Genomic DNA, 25,256 nt, shown 5'->3' on the forward strand with positions numbered 1-25,256 from the left:
AAATTTAACTTTTGAGCGTTACGAATTTGAAAGATTGATTATCATTAAGGCGCGTAAATCTGCCCACTTGTTTTCGCGATGTTTTAATAAACAAACAAGGAACAAGTAACTATTTCTATTCGCGGTTGTACGATGAACTGATCTAACCCATGTTTAAAAACCCATGGTGGATTTTCCTAAACTGCCTTTAAACTTCTGACAAGGCTTAATGATTTTTATCTAAAAAAACGCATTAGTAACCTAGTGGTTAAGAAACTCAGCCTCTTGATCGGGAGGTCCAAGATTCCAATCTTAGACACCTCTGATTTTTCAAAGTTATGTGCGTGTTATAAATTAATTATCACTTGCTTAAACGGAGCAGGAAATCATCGTAAGGAAACCTGCATACTTGGGAAATCTTGAGAAAAAGGTTTTCAAAGCTATGTGGAGTTAACTATATCGCACTTGGGCTGCGCGGTGGACTATGGTGTAGACCCTTGCCCAGCAGTGGGACAGTAATCGGTTAATGATGATGATGATGATCTTATAATAAGAATAGAAACCGACAGTTTAAGCTGCCCTACGAAACATGAAAGCGTGTATGAAAATAATGTGCCTATAGTGGTCCATCCATATCCTGAATGCCCGACGTTGTTTAAATTTATTGATGTGAGATCTATACTAGTCACGGACTATGCGCACTTCAGAGTAGGTACATAAATATAGATAGGAATTAATATTATAACAATATGGATTTCCTTGTTAAACAATGTTAACGAAATCTTAAAATGATATCTATATGCCTACTCAGCTAAATATTTAGCATATTTCGTATTTAGTCGTTTTAAATAATACATTAGAATACATTATTCTGCACAAATATTTATATCACAGAAACGTCAATATTGTTGTATTTTAAGAATAGTAATAAATAATTTATTTCTAAAGATATTGATACTTACATAATACATAGATTTCAAGCATCACATCAGTTTAGTATTTAAAATTAATAATTAGAGTTAAAATAATTATAGTTCAAAAAACTAAAAAACACGCTTTTATGATAAAATCAACTAAAAAGTAGAAAATAATTTTCAATCTAAGAATCAATTAAGGAACAGTAAATAGTATAATTGTGGAAAAAGTGTGGGGTGCTTTTCGAACCTGATAAATGGAGCACCCCACACTTTTTCCACAATTATACTATTTACTGTTCCTTAATTGATTCTTAGATTGAAAATTATTTTCTACTTTTTAGTTGATTTTATCATAAAAGCGTGTTTTTTAGTTTTTTGAACTATAATTATTTATTAATTTTTAGTATTTCTCGTTATAGCGACCACCATTATTCATCGTTTGTAAAAAAATCAAGTGTCTATCTATTACGATTTAAGAGATAAAGCCCAACGACAGACGAATAGATCGCAGAGGGTTTCGTTTTAACCTTTGAGTACGGAATCCTAAAAATCATTCTACAAGAGGGCATTATAGATATGTTTCAGAACATTTGAGTTATAGGGAAATAACATTATTATTTTCTAAACTAAAAATCACGATATAAAAGTTACGCCTATTGAAACTAAATAGCAATAATTATTATTTGCAATCTAAAGTTGCGATGAACTTTGCTGAAGGTGTTTGAAAAATCTCGCCTCGAAAATCGTTAATCCAGAGGATGTTGATAAGGACAATGGTACAAAACTATTAATGTTTAAAATATTGAATTGTCATCGGTCCTTAATAAGTATGCCAAATTTCGGGTTAATCCGACGTTTTGAAGGGGGTTAAAATCATGTTGAAAGATTCCGTTACATACTAACATACTAACATACCAACATACCAACATACATACGTCTGAAGCTAATAAAAGCGTGTTAAAAACACTTATGGTTTTGCGATTTTGTAATACAACACACTGATTAATTGCGTTTTAAAAATTTAAAAAAAAACATCCATACTATACTCGTAGACTTCATTTGTTTTTATACGTTAGTTTTGCAATATTTCTTTTTTTATGAATATTGGTAAGAAATTTTATTTCGTGCCAGTATTAAATAAAAAAGAACATTACTTATTCAAATAATTTGGATATATTTTGAAAATAATATTCGTAATATATTCTATCGCCTTCAAGAATTAAATTTAATAAATATAAAATTATATTTCTTTTTCATCATTCAGCCGTAAATCATTATATTATGTAAAATAAAAAAAAACTGACACGCTGTTAATATATATTAGCGTTTCTTAAATTAAAAAATATTCAATACGTATTACCATGGTTTAAAGACCCGAGTAACTATGATCTTCGTTTCATCATAGTGCCCAAAAATTCTAAGGATGAATTACCTACATGTAATCTCACGCGCAAATCTGTCTGTTTGTATCGTGATTTCGTTATCTATATGAAAATCTCTGTCCTTGCGTCTGAGGTCATGTTACTTACTCATAATGTACTAGAATCAAGCCTACATAGTTACATATTTCGCCATTATTGTTTTAAACCATTTATATATGTACACTCGTATGTATGTACGTGAGAGCAATCCTATTCACATATTCTAATGTGTTGTAAAAATTCCGGCAATGTTTGAACTATTAAATTTTATTAGCTTCGTTTTATATATTCGTAATAAGGAGTACCTACGTTTGTATGGGTTGAAATTGGTTTAAGTACCTACAACGAAATATAGTGGTAGTAATTTACTACATAGATACAAGTTTTAATAAGGGCTGTTCTCAAGGGGTTAAAGAGGAGCCGGGGGGCAGCTGGCTCATCCAGTAGAGATTCCAAAATCGTTAGATACTATTCAACCAAAAATATCCAGGGTATAAACAAGGAGAAACGCTTGCGAATTATTGCAATAATAATTAATTGGTTTATTTATTTTTAATTGGGCTATTTTCATATTAAAGTTGAATTGCACCGACTTTTTTCAACTTTTGATAGTATTTTCTCAAGGAATATAAAACGTCATACAAACTTCACATTAACAGCAGCTCGGACAATGGGAATCGGACCTTAACAAGTATTCAAGGATTAAAAAAGCCTTTGTCCTTCACGCATATTTCTCTTAAAAAATCAAATTCAATGTAAAGTAACGACAAAGCGATATTCTCACTATAAAAGTCACACTACGAATAACGTTATACTACTAATTATTTTTTCTCATTAACTTTTTATAAATACAATTTCAGTGTTTTTCCTTATCTCAATTTGCACAGTAAATATTTCCCACAGTCACTTCCGTGTCTCAATTTACGAGTTTATTGCCTGAAATTACTCAAACTGTTGACCTCTGACCCAGAGGACGATGCACTGCTCTTTGGACCTCATAGAAAAACAGGTTGACGCAAAATATGTTATTGTTCATGCTCAATAAAAAATGTCAAGCGCAAAACATTGTTTACGAAAACAAAACAAACTATATTCATATTAATGTAAAATGTATAGTTGTAACTTGAATAACTTAAATAACTTTTTTCTAAACATAGGTACATGTTAATTTTTGCGACACCAAAACTAAAAAAACTTCTACGTAATTTTTGTATGCTAATTTTTTTCTGTTTTTCATGTCTTGAAAAATGCTTAACTAATTTGCTTTGAAGTACTCGTATATAAGAAAAACCAGAGGTTAGAGGTTCTGTCACGCGTGACAGAAGAAGCGTCTTAAGAGTTATAGTCTGATTCATAATATAGTTTGGCAAAGGGAGATCTTTCGCCGGGATAGGTGATCATGCCCTTTTTTTTTCTTTTTTTTTTTTGTTGACGAGGGGGAAACCCTTTCTATGGTACCCGACGCCGAGTTATGTGCGATTTTTACCGCACTAAAACCCCCGCGGTGGCCGTCCTCAGCGTTTGGTGGAGAACTCCGGGATCTCCAACGGAACACAACCGGAGTCCTCCTAACGCGATGGCCTTCTATCGGGCTTTGCCCTGGGAGGAGCAATATACGCTCCTCTCACATCCCCTGGTGATTTACAGCGATATGCGACCACACAAACCGCTGTCCTTCCCGGGGTCGCTTGCTGGACGGTTTGAGCTCCCACTCTTGCCGTCCGCAACCTCGGAAGCCCCTTTTAGTCGCCTCTTACGACAGGCAGAAGATACCGTAGCCCTATTCTGGTCCCGGTACTACAGGGACAGGGTGATCATGCCCGGGGAGCGGCCGTGCTCCGATATTGCCTCAGTTCGGAGCTTGTATATATGCAAAATGTTTAGAAAACTTCGGTAGTCGCTACAATAGTATAGTCTGTATATAATTTACATTTAGATAGCAGACAAAATAGTATTGCCCTGTAATAAGTGTTGAGGTTTTTCTATTTTTCTATTTATTGCAATGTAATATAACCGCACAGACTCATCAATGGTGATACTTACTACTTATTGAAGATTGCATAATGGTCCTGTGACGAAGATCTTTTTAAACACTTCTACTCATCTTCAGGAGTAAATCCCTTAGTCTCTTCTACAATTAAAAAAATAGCGTTTAAGAACTTTAAACGTTTAATGATTATAACCCAAGGGACCCTAAAACAAGTGCGACAATCACGTACACATGTAGTAAACAACAATTATGTTATTAACTATAGAGTATTGTTACGTCAAAGGAAATTAACCGTGATAACTAATGACATCGACCTTTGCAGGGAAGGTATACGAGATACGGGTTTTTATAGACACTTCAGTGTTTCTTTGATAGAAATGTTAAGTTTTTACTCGTCTGCGGCAGAACGAGAATTGTATTTTTCAAGTGTATATGACTTAGATATATTAAGATGAACTTTTGTATACTTTTATAAGGTAGACTTATAAGTTTACAAAAGTTTCCAAAGTCGGCAGAAGTCTACCAATTCGCACCTGACCAGCACGATGGACTATAGCCTGAACCCTTCTCACTCTGGGAAGAGACCGTTAGCTAGAAGTGGGACAATGATCGGTTGAAGAAAAAATCTATCTTCCCATAAGAAAGCGAAATAACGGCTTGAAATTTTAACATACAAGATGTCGTGAAATTCGTTCTAAATTAGTTATATTAGCTTCAGTTATTATTATAATCATTAAAATTTAAGAAATCAAAAGCATATTTACCCGACTGCCAAGGAAGGGTTATGTTTTTCGCGCGTATCTTGTATGTTTGTCTTTCTTTATTTGATCTGATCTAACAAACGGCTGGATAAATTTCAACAGTTAAAGTGTCATTATATTTGTCTCAATGACCCGAGTGTCCTTAGATAGGTGTTAGTAAAAAAAAATCAAAAAGGCGGATTTTTGGCGCGAAATAGTAACACATTTAAAAAAAAAGTTAACCGAACCTATCGAGTAGGGTATCGAATGGAAGGAAATTAAACGGAGATTATAAAAACATATTTGTATATATATATAACAGTAAGGTGACTGACTGACAGACTAACTAAATGACTTTTTCATTTTTCAGAAATCAACGTACAGCCTAAACCAAGGACCTTACAGTTCTGAAATTTTGCACACAGGTTCTCTATATAGCTTGAATAAGTACTAAGAAAGGCCTTTTGGAAATTCTACCCTTAAGAGGGTAAAATAGGGGAAAACAGTTTTTTTGAAATCCTTTAATTTTGAAGCAACTACTATAAAATTTTGTATTTGGCTGTCTGGATAGGAACAAAGACGCTCTTATTTATCCCCCTCCGAAAAATCAACCCCGTAGAGGGTAAAATAAGGGTAAAAAGTTCATTTGAACAATCGTCAATTTTGAAGCAAACACTATGACATTTTTTATCAGGCTTGTTGGATAAAAATAATGAAATGCTACCTCTAACGAGGTGAAATAATGACCGAAACTTTGATTTACTGAAGTTATATATTTTATAGACCGTAAATGGTGAATTTTTTCGCGAAATAGTAACACGTTTTAAAAAAAGTTAATTGTTCGAGTAGGGTGTCAAAATAAAGGAAATTAAGAGGAGAGTACACATACATTATATAATATATCTTATATATAAAATTCTCGTGTTAGTTACCGTACTCCTCCGAAACGGCTTCGCCGATTTTCACCCAATTTTATATACATATTCAGTAGGTCTGAGAATCGGCCACTATCTATTTTTTTTACACCTAAGTGATAAGGGTTTTTCATCCTTAACATTTTTTTATTTATATGGCAACACAACGTTTGCCGGGTCAGCTAGTACATATATACTCGTATATACACATCGAGATGACTGTCTGACTAAATGAGTGAGTTGCTGTGCCAGAGATCAACGCAAAGGGAAACCGCTGAACTTAAGCGTGCTGGAATTTTACACATAGGTTCTTTATATAGCGTAAATGAACACTACGAGGATAAAATAGGATAATATTGTTTGAACATGTTTTGTTTTTGAAGCAGACACCTACTACGAAACTTTTTGATGAATTTTTGGCTTTCTGGATAAAAATAATGAAATGCCTATTTCACTGCTTTTGGAAATTCTACTTCAGCCTTTCTGGGGCAGTCGGGTTTTTGATTTTTTAAATTAATTTATTTGATTTTTCGGACGCGGTACTTGCAAACTTAGCATTCGGGTTTCTCATTTGTAAAATTACAAGTTCACATTAATGTATGAAGCAGCCAACGAGCATGCAGCCCAACTAGTGCAGAGTTGTCGTTGCTGCCCTTTTCATCAAAGATCTTTTCTTTAGTTTTATAAATAGTTGAATAGCAGTATAGTAACAATAACATTAAGCAACAAAACAACAGCGTCATGAAACTCGCTGATAAATGTGATTTGGCGTTTCTTTTCGTAAAATTCAGGGATGTAATAACGACTGTCTGTTATTAACAATGTTAGTCGAATTACTTTTCAACAAGTAACCCGCCTGCCTTATTCACATCACGTCAATATACAAAAATATATCACTTAAATTATACATAATTATCATATCTTTATGGCTTTATCATATCATATATTTATGGATTTATCTAAACTAGGTAATTAAAATATAAGTTTGTTAGTTAAGTTACTCGTAGATAACTACTAATGTTTAGTTGTTCCAAACAACGAGGCAGTGAAATTTTAATGTTTATATTATTTAAAACTCGACAATAACTAGCAGCTATTTTTAACCGACTTCAAAAAGGAGGAGGTATGTACAGCAATTACTCCGCCGTTAGTGGACCGATTTTAATAATTCTTTTTTTATTGTGTAGAGACGAGCTGCGAGTTGGTCCCATTTAAATATGGTTAGGATCCATCGATTGGTTCTGGAGAAAAAGAGGGGAACTCCTCCACCCATGTAAATATAACAGCCATAACTTCGCCATTTATGAACCTATTTTAATGCCTTTAATTTCGTGTGTGGACAATTGCTACAAGTTGGTCCCATTTAAATATGATGAGGATCAGAGTGGGTTCTGGAGACAAAATATGTAACTCCTCAACCGATGGCTATAATTGAGTTTTGTTTGAAGATATTTGGTGTAGGTTCTAATGAAATTGAAAAACCAGTTTATCTTTGACTATTTAAGGGTCTGATAATGTGGCTCGGAGTCAAAATATGTAACTCCTCAACCGATGGGAATAATTGAGTTGTGTTTGAAGATATTTGGTGTAGGTTCTAATGAAATTACAAAGCCAGTTCATCATTGACTATTTAAGGGTCTGCTAATGTGGCTCGGAGTCAAAATATGTAACTCCTCAACCGATGGGAATAATTGAGTTGTGTTTGAAGATATTTGGTGTAGGTTCTAATGAAATTGCGAAGCCAGTTTATCATTGACTATTTGAGGATCTGATAATGTGGCTCGGAGACAAAATATGTAACTCCTCAACCGATGGGAATTATTGAGTTGTGTTTGAAGATATTTGGTGTAGGTTCTAATGAAATTGCGAAGCCAGTTTATCTTTGACTATTTGAGGATCTGATAATGTGGCTCGGAGACAAAATATGTAACTCCTCAACCGATGGGAATAATTGAGTTGTATTTGAAGATATTTGGTGTAGGTTCTAATGAAATTGAAAAACCAGTTTATCTTTGACTATTTAAGGGTCTGATAATGTGGCTCGGAGTCAAAATATGTAACTCCTCAACCGATGGGAATAATTGAGTTGTGTTTGAAGAATGTTGGTGTAGGTTCTAATGAAATTGCGAAGCCAGTTTATCATTGACTATTTGAGGATCTGATAATGTGGCTCGGAGACAAAATATGTAACTCCTCAACCGATGGGAATAATTGAGTTGTGTTTGAAGATATTTGGTGAAAGTTCTAACGAAATTGCAAAGCCAGTTCATCATTGACTATTTAAGGGTCTGATAATGTGGCTCGGAGACAAAATATGTAACTCCTCAACCAATGGGAATAATTGAGTTGTGTTTGAAGATATTTACTGGTTCTAATGAAATTGCAAAGCCAGTTCATCATTGACTATTTAGTTAGGTTAGGTTGGAACATATAAGACAATATAAAACTAAGCGAGCAGGGCGCGGCAGCGCCCTGCGAGCGGGCGGTTCCAATCAATGTAAATTCAGACCTTACCTTAATTCATGATCTCGCTTATACAATTTTATATTGTATTAATATAAATGTTATTATGTCATCACTAAAAAGGGTGAAAAAAAATTTTTAACAAAAAATACAACCGACTTCTATGTCACTACAAAGTAAAAAATAATTCGAATAAATGTTGGTTTAGTACATATTTCTGAAGTCGGCGCTCATATTAGACACGCTGTTTACATCGTTATCCAACGAAATATATTGAGCGCCGAATTAGACACGCACACATATTAGACACGCTGTTTACATCGTTATCCAACGAAATATATTGAGCGCCGACTTCAGAAATATGTACTAAACCAACATTTATTCGAATTATTTTTTACTTTGTAGTGACATAGAAGTCGGTTGTATTTTTTGTTAAAAATTTTTTGTCATATACCTACATTATTATATTTTTTATCTTTTTCATATATTTCTTATATTATTTCATTTTTATACGATTGAACTAGCAAGCGAGTATGCAATACATTTAAATCCATCGCTTTAAATAAACTACTGTTTCTATTATGTACCCATACCATGAGTTTTTACGTTTTGACAAATATGACTGTTTTTGTATTTGTTTACGTATTTTCCCATACAATTTCCAATCAGCGCCCTTAGCGGATTGTATCAGAATATACGAGTAGTGTCAGTAACGTAACATTAAATGTCTAAATTGACAAAATGGCGCTTTATGTTTTGTCTTTCTTTTTGCGAACATATGAGGTACACAAGAAGTTCATCGTCACTTGAGCACTTACTTATTGTTACGTTTACTCAGTCTACTGAAGCAAACGGAACAGAATAATGGATTGAGTAAGCGTAACGTAAAATTGAGGGATGTTTTGAAAACTTATGATAAGGGTTCTGGTAGACGTTCCGGATGTTATAATATGAAAATAAATAAGGATATACTTTATTTATTTTCATATATTATCTATGCATATGCGGCAATGGACACTTACTCGTACTATCAAATGGACTGCAAGCTTGCTTGCTACTTCTATATTGTAGACAAAAACTGACTACTTAGACAAAAATTTTTTACAGGTTTAATTTATCTTAAATACAACTTTTTAGATGCTTTATATTATAATAACAAGCAGGAAACTCTCATTTAAATATCTTGAGATTTTTATTTCATTGTTCTGTTTGGAATAAGCGGTATTTTAGACCCAAAACTTATTTTTTGCAAGCACTAGATTATATCAAGATGGCGATAACAATGGATGATGATTGCCCTTTTTATACGTATTGCGGACATAAATTATAGTGTTTTTTTCAAAACGATTGTTGTAAACAAATATTTAACTTCACATATCAACTGGTTAAAACAAAGGATTTTCGTTAATTAATGTAGTAGGTATAATCTTACAATGTCCCTGTAGTCTCGGGAATAGAATAGGGCTACGGTATCCCCTGCCTGTCGTAAGAGGCGACTAAAATGGGGTTTCCGGGGTTGCGGGTGGCAAGAGTGGGAGCTCGAACCGTCCAGCAAGCAACCCCGGGATGGACGACGGTATGTGTGGTCGCATACCGTCGTAAACACCAGATGGTGTGGGAGGAGCCAAAAGTGCTCCCCCAGGGTAGAGCCCGATCGGGGCATTGCGCTTGGAGGATCCCTCGGAGATCCCGGAGTTCTCCAACAAGCGTAGAGGACGACCACTGGGGGGGTTTTAGTGCGGAAAAAATCCCACATAACCCGGCGTCGCTCCCACGTCGTCGGGTACCTTTTGAAGGTTTCCCCCTCGTAAACAAACAAAAATGTGAGCCGTCACGGGACGCCTGGCAGATGTGAAACATCGACATTATTTTGTAAAAGTAATATGCAGAAAATAACATATTGTGATAAGAACTAAATATGGCATAATGATAAAATAAAATATTACGATTTTTTTCCAGATAACGATGACTATTTATTGAATTCGATTGCGCATGGCGACGCGTCGCCACACCGTACACTACTGCATATAGACTGTATATATATACCATCGTATAGCGTGGCGACGCATCGCCACGCCAGAAATCGGTTTTACGTGCGGCTATAGATGTTTCACATCAAAAAAAAAATATAAAAAATGGTATAATCTTACAAAAAGACTTGTCTCAACTGACTGATTTATCATCGCAAAACCTAAAATACTAAAGCGTGAAATTTGGTCAATAAGTTCCTTTTGACGTAAACACGCCCCGAGGAAAGATTATTAGAAGGAAACAATCTGCCAATTTTGAAGTAAGCTCTATATGAAAGTTGGTAATTAAAATAATAATAATCTATTTTACCGTTAATGCGTACCAAGTCGCTAGCCAAGCATCTATCATACAAATAAACGAGCCGGAAATATATAATAATATTTTATGTTCGGATAAATAAATTAGTGTTTGGATGATTGTCTCTTATGCATTTCTAAGCCATTCATCTGATTGCAATGAAATTTTGGTAAAGTTCGCACACCGCCAAGGTTTGGGAATTAGTGCAACAATTTTATAATAGGTGGCGCGTGAGTTGTTTTTTGAATAGCTTAGTCTGACCTAGAAGTATATAATATTTCACAGTTCTTTACATAATGTACATAACTTCAAAAATGTATTCTGTAGAAATTTATTCCCTGAAGATGTAAAAAAGGCTGTGAGTCTCGTCGCCCAGGAGCTGATTGGTAAACTTTAGATATTTTTGAGAAATTCTTTTACAGAACGCTCAGGCATATAGGTTTCCTCGCCTAGTTTTCCTTTTGGTATAATATTGAGGTAACAAACGCATGCAGTCCCCCTGATAGCAAGTGGCAACTGGACATATGAAATAAATCCTAAATAATATTAAAGTCCTTCTTCAGGTCGACTACAGACACATTCGCTAAGGAGACTAAGTTGTGAACCTCCGATAAGTTATACCTTTGGAGACGAACCTCAAAAGTTTTGCCAATCATAAATGAAGTCACCAAGTAATAATTAGTTACTAACACGGAAAATTTTAAATGCGTACCTAGATTTGAACCTCGGCCTCTACGATTAAGAGGCCGACTTTCAACCACCAGGCTAACTGTTTAACCATAAACAATCTTAACCAGTACTTTAACCTGCGAGTCTGCAAACAACCTTGTTTTTTGCGGATAGTCATCGTGATGCATTTGGTATTAGTTTTTCCAGCGATTACGTTTACGGTGTTTCCCTGAAGCTACAATTAGGTGGTATCATAAACAAAGGACGTTACTACTTAATGGGCTATTAGCGACTCGACTTTGCGATTGGATGTGTGTTTTGGTCTACGAAAAGACGAAAAACTGGGTTTATTTTTAGGCACGGAACAATAAAGACTTTTTTGTTCCGTGGTTTTAGGTGTTTGAGTGTCAATTTTAAAAGAAGATTTTTTTAAATCCATATTCTATTCTACGTTGGTTACAAATGCGTTGGTCCCCCTGAGAACTAAACTAGAGCGCCACAGACCAATAAATAATGTAAAGACATTTGTGCTATAAACTGGAACTGCTAAGGATTCCTAAAATATAGACGCGAATCTAAAGAAATAGATAAACCTTGTTTACAAAAAGTAGACCATGTGTCATCGTTGTTTCCTAAATTAAAAGTGCCTTATGGCGTCACATCTTTTTGCCTTTGTTATGAATGACTAATTATAGGTTTATTTTGGTTCTTAGGTTCTTGTTATAAAAAGTTAAAGGATCAGTGAACATAACTTGAGTCATTTTATATCTTCTTCGCCAATCTATATTGGGGCAACCAGTTGGTGGTGGTAGTCCGAGTAATAGAATGTGTAGAATTAAAAATATCGTGTGGGGTGCTCCACGCTTTTTACTCTGAATTGAATTATTATTTTAATAACTTAAATTTTGAGGCAATTCATTATAATTGTTTGATTATTTTCTAGTTTTTAGCTCGATTAGTAATAAAAGTTTGTCTTTTTTTAGTTTTTTTTTAATATTATTTATATTCCATTTTTTAGTCTGTAACTAACTCATAAAATAAACTGTTATCAAATTACTGCATTGTCATCGGTCCTTGATACGTGTGCCAAGTTTAAAATTAAGCTTCTAGAAACGGGTGAAAATTGAGCCCAAAGATTCCATTACATACATACATAGATACAACCCATTAGCTTGGGTTGTATAAGCGTGTTAAAAATCTGGTGGATTATATAGTCTAGGTCTTCACTTCTGGGTACAAATATGTCCAAAAGTAGCATCTCATTCTTATTTAACAAATTCAAAACAAAAATCTCAATTCGTTGTATTCGAACCTGAAACTCTCGCATCTCAGTGTATGGCACGAACGGGGTAATTTAGGCGGCCCAATAACCTATTAACTAAATATTGTTAATTTAATATACTTATATGTTTTTGCAGGTTATCAAGTGCAGTAGAACCGGTTTAAAGAAAAAAGGTAAACCATTTAATTATATAATTTAATTACTTAAGATTCTTCCACATTACAACGATATCTCTGGCATTGATTACAATCATTTGAAATGCTAGTATCAAAACTTTTTCATTCACTATTGTTGCACACTACAGTTAATTACTCAAATGTTAAAAAAAACTGGTGTCGATAGCAAGTCATGATTTTAAGCATTTGGAATCAAATCCATGACATCTTTAGAGTTTTTTTACGTATTTCTGATAATTTATTGGATAATAATAACGTTATATACAATATTTGAAACAATAAAATTAAATACTAATTAAACAAAAAAAAATCAAATTATATACTAATAGAAACTTATTTACAAAATGTACATATATACAAAAACGAAATACAAAAATATAAAAACATAAAAACTACCATAAAAAATGATCACCATCGCTGTCCTTGGGCAAGGTACCCAAGATGCTGGCAGCATTTCCTCTTTGAATTGCTATAGCAATTCGTTGAGCGAAATGCGTGCCAGCTCCTGGATCTCCAGAGACGTCGACTTGTCGTCGTCTTTCGACGTCGTCTTTAGAGTTGAAATCGAAAAATATTTTGAGATTATGCAAATCTTCTTTGAACCATGGAAGCACCTTACGTGTGTATCGAATTTTTGAGATGATTTGTGAAATTAGTCAACAGTATTTTAAATGGAGCTGTAGAGTTCGTCCGCACATAGTTAACCACCAAAAAGTCTCTACGCAAATGGGGCAATTCGGAGAGACCCAGCGACGCTGCCTCAATTAGCGGTAGAGCATACGGATTAGTAGCCAACTTCAAATATTTTTTCAGTTCCCGTCCTTAATGGTAACAGTTAGCTCTCCGTATAGATATATTTAGCCACTGACAGTCACCCATCCACCAATACGCTCTTATATACAATGTACATTGTACACATGCCGCGGCGCCATGTTTTGTCCTCAACATAATGCTTGTAAATATTAAAAAGAAAAACATTTGTTCCAGGAATATATCCAAAAGACCGCAATGTTCTCAATCCTGATCTACTTGGTCTACTACATGGTGTACACCGTTCTTCTGGCAATAGCTGGGCTCTGGTGCTTCGAAGAATGCACTCTAACGGAAGAAGAGGAGTACGACTTCCTGAACCAGCATCGGGCCTTGCCGTTTTGAACGGTCTACTGGTCTTTCGATTTGGTCTTTTCATTCTACGGCGAAACCTGTAAGTAGAATTTTATGTAATATTTAACATATTCCAAGGCTTTTGAAGTTACACTTGTTATGAAGTAGTCACTATACCGGTGTGACGCGCAGAGGGTTCCGGGTTCGATTCCCGGCCAAACCGATATTTAAATTATGAATATAGATATCTGTTCCGGGTCCGGTTGTTTGTGTATTCGTCATAGTGTTTGTGCACGATACCTACCGCACAAGGAATCCTAGTGTGGGGTTGTAAATCCAGAAAGCTACTTTTTATAAGTGCGGTGCAAAGGCGCCCGCATATGTCGGTGTAGGTACAGCTACACAATATATACATACATTAATTACAGGAACAAGATGTTAACAGACTGTTTAATCCAGATATTGCGATAATCATAATGATGAGCCTAAAAGTAAACATTAATTAAAAATTACAGAAAATCGTTCCACTTTAATATACGTTGATCTAAATCGTGGCTTATCTCTTTGAGCATCAATAAAAAACAAGTTTCAGATTTAATACAACGATTTCAAATCACCTACATATCTTGTTTATACTTAAAATAGTTTTTTTAGGTACATTCTCGAAATCTGTTATCCAAAATTTAGTTTCATAACATAACCTTTAATTACGTGCGTTCGTTGCACATATCCGTTTCGGCCAGGATTTTTCACTTTAATTAGACGGAAGCTAGCAGAATAATACCGAATCGATGTTCGTTACGTAAAACAAACAGACGGGATATAATGTTTGTTACGGCGGATTACGCTGATGCCGCAACCGTCAATTGCGATCCAATTTAATTGAATAATCCAATTCGCATTCAATAATGCAAGGTCGTAGCTTTTTAGGGTTCCGTACCCAAAGGGTGAAAACGGAAACCTATTATTGAAGTTCCGCTGTCTGTCAGTCTATCACAGGGCTCTATCTCTTAAACCGTTATAGATATACTATGTATATACAGTTGAATTTTTACATTGTATGAAAAACTGGGCCGATATAACAACAAACAAATGGTTAACAGTTCCGTTTTTGATACTCATACTACCAATTTTGGTTCCGACACAGTCCACGAGGGCGCTATATGAGCGAAAATGCAAACGGTGACCGTTTTCGATCAAACGGAAATATTAGATAGATTAAATAATACACTTATAAAAGAATACTATACTTATACACGTACTGGTGAATGTTAAATCCTGAACAAAACAACCTCATGAAGAAGATTGGTTAGTGTTCAAAGCGGCAGTAGCCATCCATCATTAGGTGATATAACGTAATGTTGTGAAAAACTAAGTCATAAGTGCAATAATTCGATACCACATAAATAACTTACATTTCCATGATTAACAAACTTTGACGCTGTGGTAGACACCACAGCGTCAAAGTCAAGTAGACACCACAGCGTCAAAGTCAAGTAGACGCCACAGCGCCAAAGTCATCTTAACAAATTATGTTTCGCTTCAAAATTATATTCTGTGAGTCGTTATCTTAATTTCTTTGTCTGAGTCCATCTCAAATTTTCAGACAGCTATTGCGTCTATATCATAGCAATCACTCAAATGTTAAAAGCGATTGTTTTGTACAAACTCCGCAGTCACATTTGACATCAGTTAGTGTTTGACGTAAGAGGCAAAAAATCTAGGGACAAGTCTCTGATAAACAACAGGAGGGCACAGAGTAGGGTTAAGGACAGAGAACATTTTTTCGTGACAAAACAAATATCCAAATATGTTATATGACAAAGACAATAATGTGTTATAATGTTACCGTATCGTACCAAAACATGTCTTTTTAGTGTTATGTATGGTGTGTTTAAATTATTAAAATGCTTTACCACTACTGATGTCATTGTATTATTTTATAAAACTGAGTTCATAAGTAACTAAAAGTTAACGAGCATACAGTTCAACTGATCTGACATGTTTTTGAAATTTTTAATTTAATTTAATTTTAATTAATGGAAATATAGTATAATATTTTTAAGCAGAGATGAGCAATGCTTAAAACCTCTGTTATAAGGTACAAATTAATGTGATGATGGCACCACCGAAATTTAAGTGAAAATTTTTAAAATTTAATTTAAGCATGATATTACTTAACCATATCCGGCGAAGTAAAATACTGAACAAAGTTAAAAATATAACTCTAGAATTGTTTTAATTATAAGGACTGTGAGATTATCTAGCGCCTCATCTTATTTTTGCAACTAACCTTCACATACGACGAAATATTTGCTTAACCTACTTCAAAGAAAAGTGCCAATGTTAGGAACCGGACGATGCAAGGTTCTGCCCCCACTTGAAGCCCAAATTAAAGCGTTTTCTCTATTATCGTTCAGTACTCTGTGTTGGTCCGTTGTATGAAGTTCAGTTAAGTTGCGTATATAGGGAAAAATTAAGGTTTTCCCAACTTCAGTCTTCCGCGGTCGTTACGTATGATATATAGTGTCATAGATAGTTTAATCATAAATTATTTTTTCTAGTGATCAATAATGTGTTCTTAAGCTGTGATCATACAGATATAATTTATTGTGTTCAATTTTATAATTTGACGGTATTTCAACTTTTGTTATTGACTGGTAAGTTCATTTACATTTCTTATAATCTTTTATTCTTTTGTGAAATATTTGTTTATACTTTTATTAATATATTTTTTCGGTGGTTTTATAAACATTTTGTCAATAATTTGACATTGGTGTAAACATTAAAATAACTTAAGGCTGTGTCACAATGACTATATCACGACTCATGTGTAAACATGTCCTTACTTGATACCTTGTAAGTAAATATTTGAAAAATCTGACGGAATTCCTGTTTTCCTTTGGTTTATTTTACTCAATATTCTGAAAACTACCAATATGCATATCTTCTCGAGATGAAACGGAACAAACAAAGATTGAAAGACTTCTGAGAAGAATAACTCACATGCCATCCAAAAACGAAAACTATATTTTCGAAATTTAGCAAAAGCAAGAATCTTTCTTAAAGGTAACAAAACATAAAAAAATGACAATGGGAAATTATTCTACTAAATCGAAAACACTTCTACTAAGCAAATTTTATTTCTAACTAAAATAAAAATAGACCCATTTCTTTACAAAGATAGTTTTCGTTCTGACTTTTAAAATTAAACAGTCATAAAATATTTTAATTATGTACATACTATTATCTACAATTACATACCATTATTATTATCATACATTACATTACAATATTAAATTAACTTTACATCTTTAATACACATTTTAATGACTATTAGCAATATAAAAAATATGTAGTTCAAAGATACAATCTAATCATAATCATATTTAAAAAAAAAGATCCCAAGAACACGACTAGAAATTAATTTTACTCAAAATTGCATTTACAACATTAAACGGATATTGCACAATTTAGGCCAATTAAAGCTAGAAAAGAAAATGGCGCAAAATGGATAATATATTGACTAACATTGTACATATGTTTTACAATGTTAGTAACACCAGCTAATCTTATGTTAATTACAAGATAGTCTGGGTGGTAAATTGTGCAAAATATGGCAACATTTTTTTCACATTCAAAACAATTCGAGTTTCTTCGTCCATTGAAGTTAGATTTGGGGTTGCAAAATGTAAACGCAATTTTATTTTTGCATGTCAAGGCTGGTTAGTACAAAGCTAAATCGAAGTTTTGTGAGATCCCCTAGTCCCGAGGCCGACATCTTGAAAAAGGGGTGTTTATCGTTTTCGAACTCTATTGTGCTAACTATTTGTCGCACACAATGTATATAACAGCACTTTTGATTGCTACTATGGAAATGTGATGGTGTATGTTTGATTTGAAGGATATACCCACAACTACATGGGGCATGAGGCAGGCACGACGCGTTTAAGATCGGCTTCAGGATTCCTACTCTACTTAGGGTTACTTACATTTTTAATAGGCGGCGCTTTTTATATAAAAAAGAGTTTTTTTCGTGGTTCAATAAGTTTACGTATCTTACTATCAATAGATTTAGCAAATGATCACGGAACTCACATAATCCCAAGTTGCCACTGTGTATCTGTAATCTACTCCAGATAGGATTGCAGATTTGCCTGATTTCGGCAACACGCAGACGCGACATTTGTTCTGAGAACTAAGTTGGTACGAGTACCTCGCAAATAGACATAATTGTTACCCGTTTCTTACAAAAACCAAGGTATATACGTATCTATAATAATATATACAGCGAACAAAAAACTCTAGCATTACAGATAATGAACCGGGAAGCCTGGTATTATGCTAATGATCATTTTTCCTCGCTTTTGTTTTACGACGTCAAGTTCAGGTGAGGTTCAACTTCTATAAAGATGTGATTCTTCCTTATCTATAAATGTATATGTAAATACATTATCTCTGATTGTGATTTTGAAATAAAACCGTTATTTGAAACAGCTTTAAGCCATAGTAAGAATCATAGACTAAGAATCACATCAGAATAATATTATTAATAATCGATCTACAGTTGTAACAATCATTAGATAGCATAGTGGTATCAGTCGACATCAAATTTCAACCATCAAATAATAGATACATTTGAAAATCAATAATTAACTAACGATGGTTCATTTATCCATTGATGGTCCATTCTTGTTTGTGTCCAGTGTCCAGTATCGTTTGTACCGACAAAATATCATACCAACATATTGCAGGTATAGATCTTCGATCAATCGATTGGTGCATGGGCACCCTTTACACTTCTTACATTCATAGCGCCTTACTGAAATTACTTGTGGACAGTGGCACAGCAGTACACAATGATCCTAAATTCGCTCATAATCGCTCATAATTCATCACTAAAATTTTTGCCCGGCTGGGCATCGAAACCGGATTCCTCTGTGATAATCCTCTGTTATAAGCCATCTCAGATCTGAGACGGGTCATAATGACTGCTGCCTTTTAATTTTTTAAAGACGACTAAAATTTTTGGTAGGAAGTTTAATTTAAATTACATTTAAATTACGTTTAATAACATCGGTTCTAATTGAAAAAAAAATTGGACGACATCAGTAGAAGTAACATCAGGTGGACGCACGGTTGCGACTTCAAGTACACAAAGAACCTTAAACAAGTTTGGTTATGAGTCATTAACTCATACTTTGGCAACTTGCACTTGAGCTACGAGTAAAACAACTGGGTTGTGTTGACAGTGACCTGGGGTCCGAGGCTGGCCGTTAGGAGATGAAATCGCGGAAGGTCACTTATGAAATGACTTAGTGTTCCATATCAAAAATTCGAATTGTTTTATATCCGGATAATTATACCTTTTGTTTATGTATAATGTAAAAAATATATATATAATGTACAAAATGTGTAAATGTATAAAATGTACATATTGATTGGATTTGTAAAATCAGAAAAAAGCTGAAGAAAGAAAACCGCTATTAGGCCGGGTCTTTTCTCTGATTCAGAAGAATTAAGACAACAGCCCTTTTCATATAATATAATTTAAGCTACAGTCTAAATTTCATCTTGTTTAGCAAGTACGAATTGATAGACTTTAGAAACATAACACTGGAGGTGGTAGAACCCTTAGTGGTTCGTCTCCGGTGGCAGCATCGCCACACCTGTTTCCGCCTAATAACAATTGGTTTGAAGAGTGTAATCAGGAAAATATACATTACCCTGGCGTTTTAGACTAGACCTCAGGGGAACGGCCCATAATTGGCCAAGTTTAGGTAGGAATCTAATCTTATCTGGGTTTGATTACAGATTTCTATGCGGTTTTAAAAAAGCCATACGGAACCCTATCGAGCCCAGCTCACAATTGGCCGGTTTTGCAACAACTTAAATTATGTTGTACACGCTAATTTTGACCTCTGTAGATCATATCTGACTGCGCGGTGACAATTATGGATTTTAATGCCTTTTTTGTGGTACGTGCTAGCTTTTTATAAATTAAATACGAGTATTGTCGTTTGTGAGTACCCACGTGTGTGGTTTTCCAAATATAGCTATATCTAAGATATCTTTAAATGAAAATCTAGGAAAAGTATTTTCATGTCAATGCATGTTCGTTTGTTCTACTTTAATCATAAATTAGTAAAGATATCTCACCGCCTTGTAATTGAAGGAAGCCACAAATGGCTGACATATACGTAAAATGGCTGACTGTTGTCCCATTACATCTCCGACTGTCATGGTGTAGTTTACGCGGAACAATGCCATCATGTGCATTTAAGTGGTGCAAAATAAACACGAAATAAAAAAAAAGTGCGGAAATCGTTTCACTCGTGGAATATCGTTTCACTCGTAAATGCTCTAAAAACTACATATTTTTAATATTTTTAAAACATTAAAATAGATGACAGTGACAATTTCAATTGTCAAAACTGGTTACATTTTCTCGTTAGGATTGAGTAATCTTTATTAAGTTCTTAGATGATACAATTTCCTGCCTGTCGTAAGAGGCGACTAAAAGGGGGCTTTCGGGGTTGCGAGCGGCAAGAGTGGGAGCTCAAACCGCCCGACCAGCAACCCCGGGAAGGACGGCGACTGGAGATCCCGGAGTCCTTTACGCAGCGCCGAGGACGGCCACCGGGGGGGTTTTAGTGCGGTAAGAATCAATTTATACCAGTGAAATGAAAGAAACTAAAGCCGGTGATATTTTGGTATTTTCTCTGGATAGTCCTTTAATTAGCTTATGTAGTATATCAATATTTACTACTAACTATATTTTTTCATAATCTCTAATATACTATCGTCTGGAATAGAATTTATTTTACTTTATTATTTTTTTACATTATATATATTTCTTAGGATAACATAACATAATTTATCGAATTTGTTTGCCAAGCTTCTCGAGAAATTCCCCCGCCGTCCAGCGAAATACGGCAACAGGTGAAAAAAATCGTCTACTTCTTGGTTCTAAGTTACTAATCCGTTGAGTAGTGTAATTGCTTTAGGTAGGGGTCACTTCTTCCCAAACGAGAGCTTTTTTTTGTTTACGAGGGGGACACCTTCAAAAGGTACTCGACGACGTGGGAGTGACGCCAGGTTATGTAGAAACGCACTAAAACCCCCTGGTGGCCGTCCTCAAAGCTTGTTGGAGAATTCCGGGATCTCCGAGGGAATACAACCAGAGTCCTCCAAGCGATGCCCCGAACGGTCTCTGCCCTGAGGAAGCACTTTTCGCTCCTCCCACGGGATGCGAACACCGCCGTCCTTCCCGGGGTTGATTGCTGGACGATTCGAACTCCCTCTCTTGCCGCCCGCAACCCCGGAAGCCACATTTTAGTCGCCTCTTACGACAGGCAGGGGATACCGTAGCCCTTTTCTAGTTCCGGGACTACAGGGACACCCTAACGAGAGCCTATACTTTGGTTTTGCGAACACCTTGTGTCGTCGCGACCAAACGTAGCCGTCTGGTACGTTCAGTTCTTTATCTAGATCTTTTTACTTAACGTAAATATTATACGAGTTTACATATTGCATCCAATGAACTCACCGCCAGCTAGTCTGATCATCATCTCCGTTTAGCAACACCACGGAGGATTAATTACTTAGCATTACGATTCTGCTCTCGCAATGCGTAAGGAATAAATTACTGCAGATAAACTGTGCAATGGATGTTGCATCGCTATTGCTGTGGTATGATACTAGTAGTAAAGCGCAACTAAATGTAAGGTAATGTAGCCGAAGAGCATGTAGTTAATTTGGAAAGGGTTACTAATCTTATGGGCATAGATACAAGTTCCGCCATTCTAGAAAATTCGGTTTCAGCGCCTACCGATAAAACTTGTGTCAATCGATATACTAAGTCATTACAATGAAAAAGTATTTAGTAATATCTTAAGTGATATACTTTCTGAATTTTTTCTAATACGTAATATATGTATATAATAATCGTAATGTCAAGTTTAAAAACCTAAAGATTGAACTAGTGCTAATTCGAAAAGTGAACCTCCTGATTTTGAAACATTTTATTTTATATTTTTTTCGTTCCAATTTGAAATCGTATAGGTATTCCTTTATTTTCTTGTCTGTTTAATCACTCAAACGATTTTGAAGGAGGCTGCGGAAAAAAATAATTATAGAATTCTATTTCACACTATTCGCCTCTAAGGGATAAGGGACACAACGTAAAAGTTAAGAGCCTTATTTTTTGCTTACAGTATTTTGTTAACAATTGTTGAAATAACAAATAATTGTACAACAGTTACTGCCTTCGTTTACTGTTTATATAATCTTTGAAAATACCGATCGCACTTAATAAGAACACACCTACCTATTCCTCATCTAATAAAATATAGAGTCACATCTACTTCTAACACATTAATCACTTGGGTGACAAATATAATGGATCATGTCTATTGTTATACTAGCTCATTGGAATATTTAACTTTAGTGATGCCATTAAAGATGTAGATATTTTTAAATTAATGCAAATCGGACGCAAATAAGCACATAAGTATGCGTATAGTGTACGATATGATTCTGTGATTCAGATGCCTTGTTTTACTCAACTGTAGTGTATCTTATTATGATGTTATTTTTAGGGTTCCGTATCCAAAGGATAAAAACGGAACACTATTACTAAGCCTACGGTGTCTGTCCGTCTGTCACAGGGCTCTTTCTCCCAAACTGTAATATATAACTTGAAACACTTGAAATTTACACTAATTTGTCGAACGGTAGCCGCTATAACAACAAATACTAAAATTAAAAAAACAAGCAGGATGGACTCCGGGAGAGCCGGCAGAAGTGAAAATTTTCGAAACCTAACCTGAATAATAAAATATAATAAATAAGAAAACTGACACCTATTATATACATATTTTTTCTATGCTGACACCGGATGACATCAAGACTTTTGCAGTTTTCTTTGCCGTCTTACGAATTTTCGATAAGGCCTCGTGTCGTGATGCAAGTTTAACATCTTTTACCCATCAAAAAGTGCACAACGCCGCTAAAGAAGATTTAACTTCAAAAAAATTAAAATTATACAAAACCCCACGCTTGAATTTGTGACTGTTTAGCAAACGTAAGGACGAAGCGTAACATCTTACGAAAATGCTTCCCAATCTTACGTTGACTTCACACATGCGACATACGAGTATAGCCGGTTAAGCTGAATCTCCAATTAACACGTAACTACGCTACAATGCAGTTACGCTGCTGACCTTAGCCCGGTTAGAGTTTATTGGTTGGGCCGGTCAATATTTGTCGCTGCTCTCGCAACGCTGACGAAAGTTGGCCTTGCGGAGGCTTCTGGAAGCATTTCCACTTAGAACCGTTATCCGGTGTCTGTTTGCTGAAAATAAAATTTAACGAACCTGTTTTTATAGTATAGGAGTAGCAGACGAGCATGCAGTCCACCTGATGGTATATGGCTACTGCCGTCCATGGGCATCTGCATCAACCCTAGATAAGATAAGATTCCTACATGAGGTCGGCCACAGATGCGCCGCTAACACTGAGATTTAAGCTGAAAAGCCTCAGAAAACTATGTCTCCCTTACTACACCTTTCAAACCGGAACAATTGAGATGAATTCACCGACACCTCATATGTTAAAATTCGTCCAGCCGTTTCGGCGGTTTTTTTCTGCGCCCGGACGAAAAGGACTAGGGCAACCCTACAGTACATGGAGGCAAGAGAATACTCGTAGCATTACCCCAGGCCGCGATCCAGCCTGGGAGTGTGGGTCTCATCCTTAAGGGATGCTTACCCTAAACACGCCCATTCAGGTTTTAGTCCCCGGGGACTGTACGCCCGACGTCGGATCGCGACCTCTTGGTCAGGAAAAAAGAGGTATGACAGATGTGAGGCCAACGATATAAACATCCCTCCGCAGCCGGATAAAAATGTCGCTGAAAACTGTATGTACCTATATATTATTCTGATTTAGTAGGTATTGTTAAGAATCTTAACTAGATTGTACGACTCATTAGAAACAAGATTATATTACGTTATTTTTCATAACCTTAACGAGATTATTGAACCAATTACGAACAATAAAATTCACGACGTAATTACTTTGAATCATGCGACTTTTTTGTGCGCATAAAATATGAGAACATGCATATCCGCTGAGGGAAACTTACTTTTTTAATTTATCATACAAATTAATGTAAGTATTTATTTTTTGTTTTATTAGTATTTTTACTTAAATGAATAATTATTTCGTCAGGTACGGTCGCAATGTTTAGCCCGAAAATAATTTGAATAGTACCCGATGTGGTAATTTCACACACAAAGGTAAGGTTTGTAATGTCGAATTCGAACTCTAAACTGTAGCTAGCTCTATATAAATACTCTGAGCTGCAACTAAAAGAATAAAACTATATTTTGATCTCAAATCTCAATCTTACAAAAATTTTTCTTCCCGCGCAAAAATACAACTTAAACGTTAAGAGCGTTTTCTTTTTTCTCAACTCATACAATCGTACCGGCCAGTGACTATATAAATGGGAACATATTATTATAAAAAAAAAAAACATCATCAAAGTGTTGGGGAGTTCGGGTCAGCAAAGCAAAACTCAGATTGTTGTTCTTTCAATATATTATTACCATCATGCATCTAGTACATCAATCACTGCACAAGCCACGAATCAACTAGAAACTTCTATATATTCTATAGCCCCCTTTCCCTCCGTTTTTTCGCGCCCAGGCTTCCATTTTTTTTATTTCATACCAGAATGTCATAAATACGGCCAACAATGAAACCCGAATGCAAGGTTTTTAATCCATTTTTAAAATCAATGTTTTGTTTTATTTAAACTCAATTAAAATGTAACCTTACAAAAGTAACACAAAATAATTAATTAAAACAGTGCTATAATAAAATAATTTGAATATATTTCCAACACAACTATCTTTAAATAATAAGATTGTTCATAGATTAAGGAAAGGAAAATGTGATGAAAATTGATATCCCATATTTTCCTATTAAACATTTTATTTATTTCCAATATCATTTATACAAGTTTATTTATGTATTTTGCATGTCTTACTGGCATCTACGATCTTGTGACTACTGAATCATGCCTACTAACGCCATCTGTTGAAAGTTGGTGAAACGAAATTATAGTCATACATTACAGAGATCTTACAAAGAGGATACATTCTACTAGTTTCTTACTACTTCCTCCTACATTACATGCAATGACCAATAAAATTAAGTAAACTTTTAAAACCTAATATCATTTACAAAAACAAAAAAATATCTTA

At 34.9% G+C, this 25,256-nt stretch overlaps 1 protein-coding gene across 2 annotated transcripts in view; it reads left to right on the forward strand.

Annotated features, from left to right (window-relative positions):
* Window positions 1-13,946: 13,946 nt before the first annotated feature.
* The window catches only part of LOC140750746 (very long chain fatty acid elongase 7), a 44,614-nt gene continuing 33,304 nt past the window's right edge, over window positions 13,947-25,256 (forward strand). The window contains exon 1 of one of the 2 annotated variants that reach the window (XM_073084450.1): window positions 13,947-14,083. The gene's annotated coding sequence lies outside the window, so the exon portion shown is untranslated. Of the gene's footprint in view, window positions 14,084-16,481; window positions 16,644-25,256 lie in introns of those variants that run through there. The other variant, XM_073084449.1, reaches the window with a different exon arrangement.

The sequence above is a fragment of the Epargyreus clarus genome, unplaced genomic scaffold, assembly GCF_041222505.1.
Source record: "Epargyreus clarus isolate Ecla_fem2 unplaced genomic scaffold, WU_Ecla_fem_2.2 ptg000021l, whole genome shotgun sequence".
Taxonomy (NCBI): domain Eukaryota; kingdom Metazoa; phylum Arthropoda; class Insecta; order Lepidoptera; family Hesperiidae; genus Epargyreus; species Epargyreus clarus.